The sequence below is a fragment of the Desmodus rotundus genome, chromosome 13, assembly GCF_022682495.2.
Source record: "Desmodus rotundus isolate HL8 chromosome 13, HLdesRot8A.1, whole genome shotgun sequence".
In the NCBI taxonomy this organism is placed as follows: domain Eukaryota; kingdom Metazoa; phylum Chordata; class Mammalia; order Chiroptera; family Phyllostomidae; genus Desmodus; species Desmodus rotundus.
The window spans coordinates 32,507,414-32,519,539 of NC_071399.1; the positions used below are offsets into that span (position 1 = coordinate 32,507,414).

Consider the following 12,126-nt stretch of genomic DNA (forward strand, 5'->3'; position numbering starts at 1 on the left):
AAAAATACCATAGATTTTTATCCACTCATTTACTGATGGGCACTTAGGTTGTTTCTAGTACTTAGCTATTGTAAAGTGTGCTGCTATGAACATTGGGGTACATAGGTCCTTTTGAATTGGTGTTTCAGTGTTCTTAGGGTATAGTCCCAACAGTGGAATTGCTGGGTCAAAGGGCAGTTCCATTTTTAGTTTTCTGAGGAAATTCCATACTGTTTTCCACAATGGCTGTACCAGTCTGCATTCCTACCAACAGTGCACTAGGGTTCCCTTTTCTCCACATCCTCTCCAACACTTGTTGTTTGTTGATTTTTTTTTTACTGGTTTCCTTATGCTTTATTTTCCTTTTAATAGTTCAGCAGAGCTTAGACCATGTCCTTCTCTACCTCTTCCCGTATCCCCCTTACCACCACTACCCTTCCAGGTTTGAACTGGGGAAGCAGTGTGTTTGCTCTCCTGGAGGGTTATAGCCAGATGCAACCCAGGGTTGATTTGTTAATGCTGGCTATTCTGACCAGTGTGAGATGGTATCTTGTGGTTTTAATTTGCATCTTTCTGATGGCTAGTGATGCCGAACATCCTTTCATATGTCTCTAGGCACTCTGTATGTCCTCCTTGGAGAAGTGTGCATTCAGGTCCTTTGCTTATTTTTAACTGGGTTGTTTGTCTTCCTGGAGTGGAGTCATGTGAGTTCTTTATATATTTTGGAGATCGAACCCTTGTCAGAGATATCACTGGCAAATATATTTTCCCATAGAGCTCATTCCCTTTTCATTTTGCTGCTTTTTTTCTTTAGCCATGCAGAAGCTTTTAATTTTGATGAAATCTCATTTGTTTATTCTTTCCTTTATGGCCCTTGTTCTAGGGGACATATAGGTGAAATATTGCTGTGTGGACTGAGATTTTCCTGCCTATGTTCTCCTCTAGGACTTTTATGGTATGACTTATATATAAGTCTTTTATCCACCTTGAATTTATTTTTGTGTATGGTATAAGTTGGTGGTTGAGTTTCATTTTTTTGCATGCAGCTGTCCAGATCTCCCAACACCATTTGTTAAAGAGGCTGTTTCGATTCCATTTTATGTTTCTGCCCCCTGTGTTGAATATTAATTGACCATAGAGACTTGGGTTTATATCTGAGCTCTCTATTCTGTTCCATTGATCTATGTGTCTGTTCTTATGCCAGTACCAGACTGTTTTGATTGCTCTAGATTTTTAATATAGATCAATGTAGACCTAATATAGATATCAGGTATTGTGATCTCTCCTACTTTGTTTTTCTTTCTCAAAATTGTTGCAGCTATTCTGGGTCATTTATGGTTCCATAGAAATTTTTGAAATATTTGTTCTATATCTGTGAAATATGTCATTGATATTTTAATAGGGATTTTATTGAATCTATACATTGCTTTGGATAGCATGGATATTTTAATGATGTTAATTCTTCTAATCCATGAACACAGTACATGCCTCCATTTGTTTGTGTCTTCCTTTATTTCTCTCTTCAGTGTTCTGTAGTTTTCCAAGTATAGGTCTTTTACCTTTTTGGTTAGGTTTATTCCTAGGTACTTTATTTTTCTTGTTGATTTATCAAATAGGATTTTTTCCTGATTTCTGTTTTTGATATTTCACTTTTGGTGTACAAAAATGCCATTGATTTCTCACTTTGTATCCCGCTGTTTAGCTAAATTCACTTATTAGGTCCACTAGTTTTTTGGTTGAATCTATGGGATTTTTTATGTACACTATCATGTCATCTGCAAACAATGACAGTTTTGCTTCCTCCTTTCCAACTTGGATGCCTTTTATTTCTTTTTCTTGTCTGAATGCTGTGTCTAGGACTTCCAATACTATTTTGAATAGGAGTGGTATAAGTGGACATCCTTTTCTTGCTCCTGATCTTAGTGAGAAAGCTTTTAGTTTTTGTCCATTGAGTGTGATGTTGGCTGTCGGGTTTTTGTATATGGCCTTTAATATGTTGAAGTATACTCCCTCTATTCCCACTTTGCTGTGTGTTTTTATCATGAGTGAGTGCTGTACTTTATCAAATGCTTTTCAGCATCTATTGATATGATCATGTGATTTTTGTCTTTCCTTTTGTTTATGTGATGTATTATGTTTATTGATTTGCAAATATTGTACCACCCTTGTATCCCTGGGATGAATCCCCCTTGATCATGGTGTATGATCTTTTTGATAGTGCTGGATGTGGTTTGCCAATATTTTTTGAGGATTTTAGCATCTGTGTTCATAAGCAGTATTGGCCTGTGGTTTTCTTTCTTTGTTGTATCTTTATCTGGTTTTGGAATTAGAGTGGTGATGGCTTTGTAAAAAGGGTTTTGGACTCTTCCCCCATTAATTTTTTGGAATTGTCTGAGAAGGATAGGAGTTAGTTCTTCCTTAAATGTTTTGTAAAACTTTCCTGTGTAACCATGTGGTCCAGGGCTTTTGTGTGCTAAGAGTGTTATGATTACTGCTTCTATTTCATCAACTCTTACTGGTCTGTTCAGGCTTTCTGCTTCTTCATTCAGTTTGGAAGATTATATTTTTCTAGAAATTTGTCCATTTCACCTAGGTTTTCAAATTTCTTGGTATATAGTTCTTCATAGTAATTTCTTATAATCCTTTGTATTTCTGTGGTGTCAGTTGTAATTTCTCCTCTTTCATTTCTGATTGCATTTATTTGGATCCTCTCTCTTTTTTTCTTGATGAGTCTGCTGAAAGGCTTGCTGACATTGTTTATCTTTACAAAGAACCAGCTCCTGGGTTTATTGATCCTTAGAATTGTTTCTTTAGTCTCTATGTTGTTTAATTCTGCTCTGATCTTGGTTATTTCCTTCTTTCTACTTGCTCTGTGCTGTCTTTTTTTGTTGCTTCTGCAGTTCTTGTATATGTAGGGTTAGGTTCTTTATTTGAAATGTTTCTATATTTTTTAGGTAGGCCAGTATCACTATGAACTTCCCTCTCAGGACCGCCTACTCTGTGTCCCATAAGTTTTGGGTTGTTGTGAGTTCATTTTCATTTGTTTCCAGAAACTTATGATTTCTTCGTTGATCTCATTCTTAACCCATTCAGTTTTTAATACCATGCTATTCAATCTCCATGAGTTTGAGTGTTATTGAGTTTTTTCCTTGGGGTTGGTTTGTAGTTTCAGCCCTTTGTGGTCTGAGAAGATGGTTTCTATGATTTCAGTTTTCTTGACTTTGTTGAGGCTTGTTTTGTGTCCTATCATGTGGTCTATCTTTGAAAATATTCCATGTGCAATTGAAAATAATGTGTGTTTTGCTTCTTTGGGATGAAAGGTTCTGTAGATATCTGTTAAGGCCATTTGATCTAGAGCATTGTTCAATGATGCAATATCTTGTTGATATTTTGTTTGGAAGATCTACTCATTTTTGACAATGGGGTGTTAAAATACCCTAGTATTAAGTATGTTGCTGTCTATATCTTTCTTGAAGTCCTCCAAGATTTTCCTTATATACTTGAGTGTTCCTATGTTGGGTACATATACATTTATAACATTTATGTCTTCTTGATGGATTCTTCCCTTGAGTATTATGAAGTGACATTCTGGGTCTCTTTTTATGGACTTTGTTTGGAAGTCTATTTTGTCTGATATAAGCATTGCTACCCCAGCTTTCTTTCCTGTCCATTTGCTTGGTATATTTTTTTCCAGCCCTTCACTTTCAGTCTATGTGGGTCTTTTGTTCTGAGGTAGCTCTCTTGTAGCCAGCATATGTGTGGATCATGTTTTCTTATCCATTCAGCTACTCTATGTCTTTTGATTGGAGCATTTAGTCTGTTTACATCTAAGGTTATTATTGATAGGTACCTGTTCATTGTCATTTTAATCCCTTCATACCTGTATTCCTCTTTCTCTCACCCTTTTTCTTCCTTTTCTTAAAGCGGCCCCTTTAGCATATCTTGCAATGCTGGTTTGGTGGAGGTATATTCTTTTAGCCTTTTTTTGTCTGAGAAACTCCTTATTTGGCCTTCCATTTTAATTGAAAGCCTTGCTGGGTAGAGTAGTCTTGGTTGTAGGCCTTTGTTTTTCATTACTTTATGCTAGTAAATTTTGATTTTGTAGTAAACAAGAGCAGTCAATGTGGAAAATGCCAATTTTACTTTCATGAAAGTGTAAATGTGCCTTAACATCATTTTCTCTTATGGCAAAAAAAAAAAAACCAACCAAACTTTGCCTTTGTAAACTACTGTAAAGTATGCAAGTTTTGAAGGAAAATCACCAGAATTTTTTCAAATAACAAAAAAGAAAATTTTAAACTAGAAAAAAAAATTTAGTAAAGATGTTTCTGAAAATTTCTTAAATATGATATTTGGAATAACCTCAGAAAGTGAATCTTAAACAATGGAAATGTTCTGGAAGGCCTGTGCTGTAAGTATGTCCCAGTTTGTTGCATGGGGCATACTTACAGGATAAGCCAGCTGAGATGGGATTTGCACTTCAACTGCATAATAAAGATGCATTTTAGTGCTCAAAAGAAAAAAAATTATTAATAAACCTCAATTTTAAAATTACACTTAACTCCAAGTAGTGGCTTCAATAATTGCAATAATCAATTATATTGATTATATTACTATATTACTAGTCATGGCCCTGAAGACATTAGTTTTATGGAGTTTTTAATAACATAATTTAATGGCCCACAGATAAACTATTCCAAGAAACATCCTTTTCCATCACATTATAACTGAGAGCATTATAATTGATAGCATTTTGAAAATTGGGAAGCATTGCAAATATGGAGAGATATATGATGCAATGATCATTATCTGCATTACATGATATTTTGTATTCAAGTGAAAATGATTATTATGGCTTATTTTATTGTCAGAAGTCTAAAACTGAGTTTGGAATACATTTGAGTTTTAGAAACATTACTAGAAATGTATATAGTTCAACTATGGACTACCTCACAAGGAAAATACAGACTCCCTTTTTATCTGCAACATACATTCTTTGTATTATTCTGCTCCTTGTTTATAGGGAACAGTGTGAGGGAGCTATGAATATATCCATTAAATACTTCTTGATACTTTTACCTAGAATTCTGGCAGGCATGATAGTGGTTAAAAGGTGTTTGGGAGCAACCTAGGTGTCTATCAATAAATAGTGTGTGTGTATATATCTATATAAATACATATAGATATATACACACACATACATATATACACACATTACTCAGCAATTAAAATGAAATATTAATTTGCATCCAGTGGATATTATGCTAAGTGAAATATGTCAGACAGAGAAAGACAAATACTATATGATTTCATTTATATGTGAAGTCTAAAAATAAAACAGAACAAAGAAACAAAGCAAAATCCAAACAGATTTATAGATACAGAGAATAAATTGATGGCTGCCAGGTTGGAGGAAGGATGGGTGAAAAGTTGAAGGGAGTAAGAAATATAAACTTCCAGCTATAAAATAAATAAGCCACAGAATATAGTGTACAGCACAGGAAGTATAGTCAATAATACTATAATACCTGCACGGTGACAGATGGTTACTAGACTTATTGGGGTAATCACATCATAAGGTAGATAAATGTCAAATCAATATATGGTACACCTGAAACTAATATAATATTGTTTGTCAGTTATCCTTTAATAAAACATTTTTAAAATGGGATTTGTGGCTTAACCATTTCAGCAAAATCTTCCAGTGTGACTCTTGTTTTGATATATTGAAGCTAGATTTCATGATTGTATGTTTCCATTTCAAAAAAGTAAGTACAAAAGATGAGAAAAATCATCTTAGTTGTCCTGAGTTACTGTATAAAATCAATGTGCTTTTCACTTATCATATGTTCCAAATTCTCCCTGCTCTTTAGAAAATGGAAACATGAAGTACAAAACCCCCAATTTAATTACTCTGGATGATAGAAAAGTCTTTTTTGACATTTGTGTATGTGTGGGTGTTTGTGTGGATGTTGCTGAAAAACGTCTCTGAAACCAATGTGGGAAAAGATCCACAAAGAGCTACCCTTTAAGACAATACAGGTAGTCTCCCTTGTCCTCCCAGTAAACTAGTTATGGACATGGTCCATAAGATTTAGTTTTTCAGGATGATTCTTTATTATATTTAGTGTCTGAAAAATAGGCAAAAATACTCTTTCTTATTGTTATTCTGATTTTATAGTCACTTCTTTGATATAGCATGTCATTGCCACTTTAATTTCTAACATATACTCAGAAAGCTTATCATTGATAATATATATAAACATAAGACAAAGCATATAATTGCACAGAAACATCACTTTATTCACAATTAACAAATAATGACACTACGGGAAGAAAAAGATGTATCCAAACCCCAATGTGCCTAGAAAGCATGGAGAAATATTAAGTAGCTCATATCTAAAAAGTTCAACTTATTATCACCCCAATTTCTCCTTGCACGCATTTGCTTTTAGCTACTGACAAGACACTGGGTATCCAAGTGGAGAACCAACCAAGGGAACAATTTAGAGAGATGGAGTTAAATGAGTCTTCTATTTATTCTAAACCATATTTTAAAGAACAATTCACTGAGGAAAATATAACATAGGTCTTTGCCTATGTTTCCAAACCCATAGCAATTCATAAAGACATGGAAATTTGACTGAGTACTTCCTAGGTACCAGGCACTATTTTCCAAATACTATCTTTTCACAAAAGATTTACAAAGTAAATGGTGTCATTATCCCCTATGCAGAGCAATAAGGAAAATGAGGCAAAAAAAAAAAAAGTTCATTGTTCAAGGTCTTGAACACAACCTGTCTACCCATTGCACAAACTCCTAACCACTACAATTATGTTGCCTCCTCACATCAAAGATGATAAGGGCTTAAAACATCATGATAAAACAAAACAATCCCTTTTCAAGTTTTGGTATCTTAAGATGGAACATGCCAAATATTTTCACCAGAAGGAAGGAGTAGGGAGAAGTGAAATAAAAGCCAGAATTGCTTTTTCTAAAGTAGAAAATGTCTGGACAGTATTTTCTTAGTTAAAATTCTATTGGAATTTTTATTTAACTGAACATGTCCTGAACACATAACATTGCCTGCATAAATTCAAGAACCATGGGTCTTCTTTCCTGTAATGACTTTGCAAGCTTGTATTTTTTCCAACACTGTGTAGAATTCCTAAGAGTCTTGTAGAGACATGTTACAGTTGGAATATCAGATAATATTTCATGTCCTTACTACTATGAAGAAAGTTAAGAGCCTTTGTTTTTGTTGTTTATTTTTTAATTGAATTTATTTGAGTGACATTGGTTAATAAAATTATGTAGATTTCAGGTGTATAATTCTATAATTCATCATCTGTATATTGTATTGTGTGTTCATCACCCCAAGTCAAATCTTCTTCCATCACCACTTAACCCCTCTTTATCATCTTCTACCTCCCCCATCTCCCTTTTCCTCTGATAATCACCATCTGATTGTCTGTCTATAAGTGGGTTTTTTCTTTTTTGCTTTTTAATTGTGTTAGAAGGAAAGAAGATAAATATATAAGCCAGCATAAGTTTTGGGAGTCTCATGTAAATTCAAGTCTACTTAAGTTGATATGCTCTAAAATTGGGTGCAAATATAAAGTCTTGTAATTTTTGGTTTCAACATTAGAAAACATGCAAAAAGACTTGGTATTTTTCATTAAGGCTTTCTGGGAAAAAACACAATACTCTGTCAGGTAAGCAGGTTTCTGTGACTTAGTCTATCTTTGACTATTTCTTATGTCATTTGTCAAACAAGTGATTCTTGTTCTCAGAAATGTACATTATGGAAATGGCAGGACTTTCAAAGTTTATTATAAGGAAATATTTCTTGTTTATTTGTATTAGACCTAAGTATAAATACTCATAGAAGTTTATATGCGTATGCATAAAATAAATTATGTGTACATGCAATAAAATATGTAGTCATGATTAATTTACCATCTTTAGATTTTTTTGTTTTCATGTCTCCATAGCACTCTGAAGCAAACAAGGGGAAGAAGAGTTAGGCTTGAGATTAAAAAAGAGATAGAATCACATAATGAATGGAAAACAATCTGGGACTTATTGCCCATGCTCTAAGCCATGAGGTGTAAGTTCAGGTCCCCAGCTAGGGGACCTGCCTTCCTGTTGGCCCTGATAGAGATTACATTCACTGAGTATGAATGCATACATCAGTTTTTTGTATATAAACACACAAATGTAAACCCAGCCTTTTAGGTATAATGGGTGAGCAATTATTTATACTGCACCCTCTATGATACATTCAACTTATATGGCTGCGAGTGAAAACATTTTACTCATAATGTAGGGCAGTCTGTTAAATAGCATTTTCTACATGCCATTTAATATTTTAGAATATAAAATAGTGCCACAGCATCAGAAAAAATAGATTGAAAGAAATTCAGTCTGCATGGAATCAGATATAAAAATCATCTCACAGAGTTATCAGTCATGATGATGCTTTTCCTGGTTTAATATAAGCTATTTTTAAAAGAAAGTGATGGCTGGGGTTGTACCAGACTTTGTCCTCTCATACTTGGAGAGGTGAGAGTTGAGAGCGTGGGCTCTGGAGCTGGATTACTGTGTTCCAGTCCATGTCTCTGAGCTTTGATTTCTTCTTGTGGAAAATGGGGTTAATAATAGTCACCTACAGACACCTGGTTTATTCCTTACTTCATTCATTGTTATTCTCTCCTGTATTAATGTTGATGTTTTCAATATTCACATAGATTATTCCTATAACATCCTAACCTCTGATTTTCTTGTCTTCCTCCCTATTTCAATTATGCATTTGCATGTTTGAAAATGTAAATACATAGTATGTTTTATAAAAATAGAATACACTATGTCATTATAAGTTTATGAAAAGACCAATTCAGCAAGATACTTTTAGATAGAAGAATGATACAATGATGTTAGAAAAGAATTAATTGTACAGTTTTTTTAATATTTTCATCAACCACAGCAGGAAAGAATCGAGGTATAGTTTGGGAAGATTAATACAGAGGAAAATCCCTGAGATTGTTGGGAAATAGTTTGTGTGGCAGATAAAAAGGAAATAAAGAATATATAAATAAAGAATATGTAAGAATGACATGTTAGAACAGATGGCTTACATCCTGGGATGGTCTTACTTCTTATGTATATATATTTTTGGAATTTTCCAGTAACTAAAAACGCTAGTAAAAGTCATGCAAAGAGGATTCTTTAGGAACGTATGAATATCTGTCTGGACCTTTATACCTTCTAATGGTCAGAGTTTGATGATGGCAACTTAAAAATTACTGTATATTATAATTTCCATATAATATTTTAATTTTAAATGCACAAAGATGAGCCTAGGTCAAGAAAATTAAGACAATCTATTTCTTGACCATGCAATTTAGTTGCTTCTAAATTTTTCATTTTCCAGAAATGTGGAACTGAAATTCCTATTGTTTTAAGTCACCTAGTTTTTGGTACTCTGTAATGGCAACCCTAGAGAACTAATACCTTTAAAATAATACCTTTAAAAAATTAGACTCCTCCCCTCTGCCCTTTGAAAATTCTCTGTTTAGTTTTTAAACTGTGGTTGATTTTGTGTGTTGTACCATCTTCAGGAGTGGTGTTTCTTTGATGGGCAGGATTTTCTATTCAAAGATGACTATGTTTAGTATATTAGAAAGGAACACAGAACAGTCTTATTTTCTTTCACTTTTTTCTGTAATTCAGTTTTTCCTTCTGGTGGTCTAGTCATCTTCACTAATATTGTGTTTTTTCTTTTTTTAAAAAATTAAACCACTTATTTTTTTAAAACCAGACCACTAGGAAAATCTGTCATAGTCCTGAAACAGCAAAGGGAAAAGCTATATTGCCATTTTAAGTAATAAGTTGGTAAAACACCAACAAGGTCCTTATCAAAATGGTAAAGTGCCAGAGCTCAGGTAGGAACACTGCATGTTGCAGAGCCCCCAGGCAAAGTGACATTTGGGAATGCGGAGGGGAGGCGCTGCTCCTTGTTTGCTCTAAAGGAGCCACAGCTCACCTGAGCTATTTACTTTTCCTACCTTGACCTTCCTGTTGCCAAAGGATTGTCTCAGTAGGGCTCTGTTATTTCAGGGGAATAAGTAAGCAATATTGGGTTTAGGTTTCATCCTGAAAACAAGATTTTTTTTTTCCAGATTTTCACAACTCTCTTAATTAAGCAGCCAACAGTTCCTCTTCCATTGTTCATTCCTGGATATTGGTATATAGCACATCCAAACAACCTTTCCCTTCAAGGTGGAGAACCACTGGAAGGTGGTTTTGTCACTCTGCTGCAGACAGGCTTAGGCCCCATCATGGCAGCCTGCGAGAAGGAAGGTCAGCTTTCCATAAGCAGTGTGACATTGCCCCTCATGTTTTTGGAAGATTTCCAAGCTGAAAGATGTAATGCGTGAGAATTTAAGAAGTGTGCATCCACATCTTGATGGATAGAAACAGATATCCAAAGGATGCTTTCAAAGCCCTTATCCCAACTCCCTTTCCCAACTCCATATCTTAAATCAACTTCATGCCCTTGTGTGTGTGTGTGTGTGTATGTGTGTGTATATATATAGAGAGAGAGAGAAGCAAAACAAAACACAGAAATCATTTTTCCCATTCTAAATTAGTGCCCTCATGGATTTTGTTTTACAGCTTATGGAAAATGGTGGTGATATTTCTGGTAAACATGAAGCTGGCAACAGACAGAAACACCTCTCCTTACATTCCACCAGATCACTGGTAGGTTAGAGGAACCTGTCAGCCTGTTATACCTCAGAGGGCTCTGGTTTGGTTTGAGGGAAATACCTGCTACCAAGATAAGCATTTGCTGCATAAAATTTAGTCTGTCAGACCCTGACTGGTATAGCTCAGTGGATTGAGTGCGGGACTGTGAACCAAAGGGTCTCTGTTGAATTCCCTGTCAGGGCATATGTCTGGGTTGCAGGCCAGTTCCCCAGCAGGGGGCTCATGAGAGGCAACCACACATTGATGTTTCTCTCCTTCCCTCTTTCCCTTCCCCTTTCTCCTTCCCTTCCCCTCTAAAAATAAATAAATAAAATCTTTAAAAAAATTTAGTCTGTCAAAAACTCTCTGACCCAAATTTTAGCAGCAGTTTTTTTCCATTTCACTTTCTAGGATTAAAGCATAAAAGAACCAGTGTCCAGAGGCAAGTGACACATGTCTTAACCTTGCTGCCATCCTTAATTTCTTTATTCATAAACTATGCTTAAAAGACCAAAATTCTCTTTCTTCATTTTTTAAATAGATTCCTGCTTAAGCCTCAAAGGCCAATGGCCAAATCTTCTATTTCTGAGTGGATGAGAGAGACTCCTTCATCTTCTTGGTTATGGTTGGAATGAGGTTCATATGGTCACCCACACACTTGGTCACACAACTGTCCACCTGCTGCTTCACCTGAAGCTCTTTATTCCCTGCATCTATTGAATCTTTGGCTTTGTCATTGCAATGCATGATACGCTGGGCCAGGCGGTTCTGGAACTTCAACCCACTGGTAACCAGGGCCTGGGCTTGAGCCTGAGGCATGTGGCAGTGCTCAATGCACTGGCACAGCTGCTGCACGGGCATCTGGCTGGCTTCCCAATAGCTCTGTGCTGGAACAACAGGCCCTGCATCTTCCAGATATTCTCTTTCTTCAGATTTTTCACCATGATTCCACCGCCTTCTGCACCCGAAGCTGCTGGAGGTCCACCATGGTGACCCTGTGATGCACCACATTGCAACAGCACCCACATCAGTGTTTTTTCTTTTCTAGGTCATTATCCATGTCATCTCCATGTGCTCATATCTCCCTCTCACTATCTCTTCCTCCTCTTCTTTCTCACCCATGTCCTGCTCCTGGTTGACTTCATAGTGATGTAAAAAACCACAAGTATGGCTCCTGCAGCTAAGAAAGCCAATATTCAAGAAGCAGGTGCTGATGTGAAGGAAAGTGCTTTATTTTCAGGTGCCAGCAACATGGAAGATGAGGTACTCCTGTCACAAAGCCCATCGCCCTGGGAAGATGGGGGAGCTATGGAAACTCTTATCTCAAAGCCCATCACCCCTTCTCAGTGCAGGCAGAGGTTTTTGTAAGGAGGAAGTGGGGAACAGAACAAAGATCA

General features: G+C 35.7%; 1 pseudogene; it reads right to left on the reverse strand.

The window, feature by feature from the left end:
* Window positions 1-11,308: 11,308 nt before the first annotated feature.
* Window positions 11,309-11,717, reverse strand: LOC112321414 (protein FAM136A pseudogene; annotated as a pseudogene).
* Window positions 11,718-12,126: the final 409 nt, after the last annotated feature.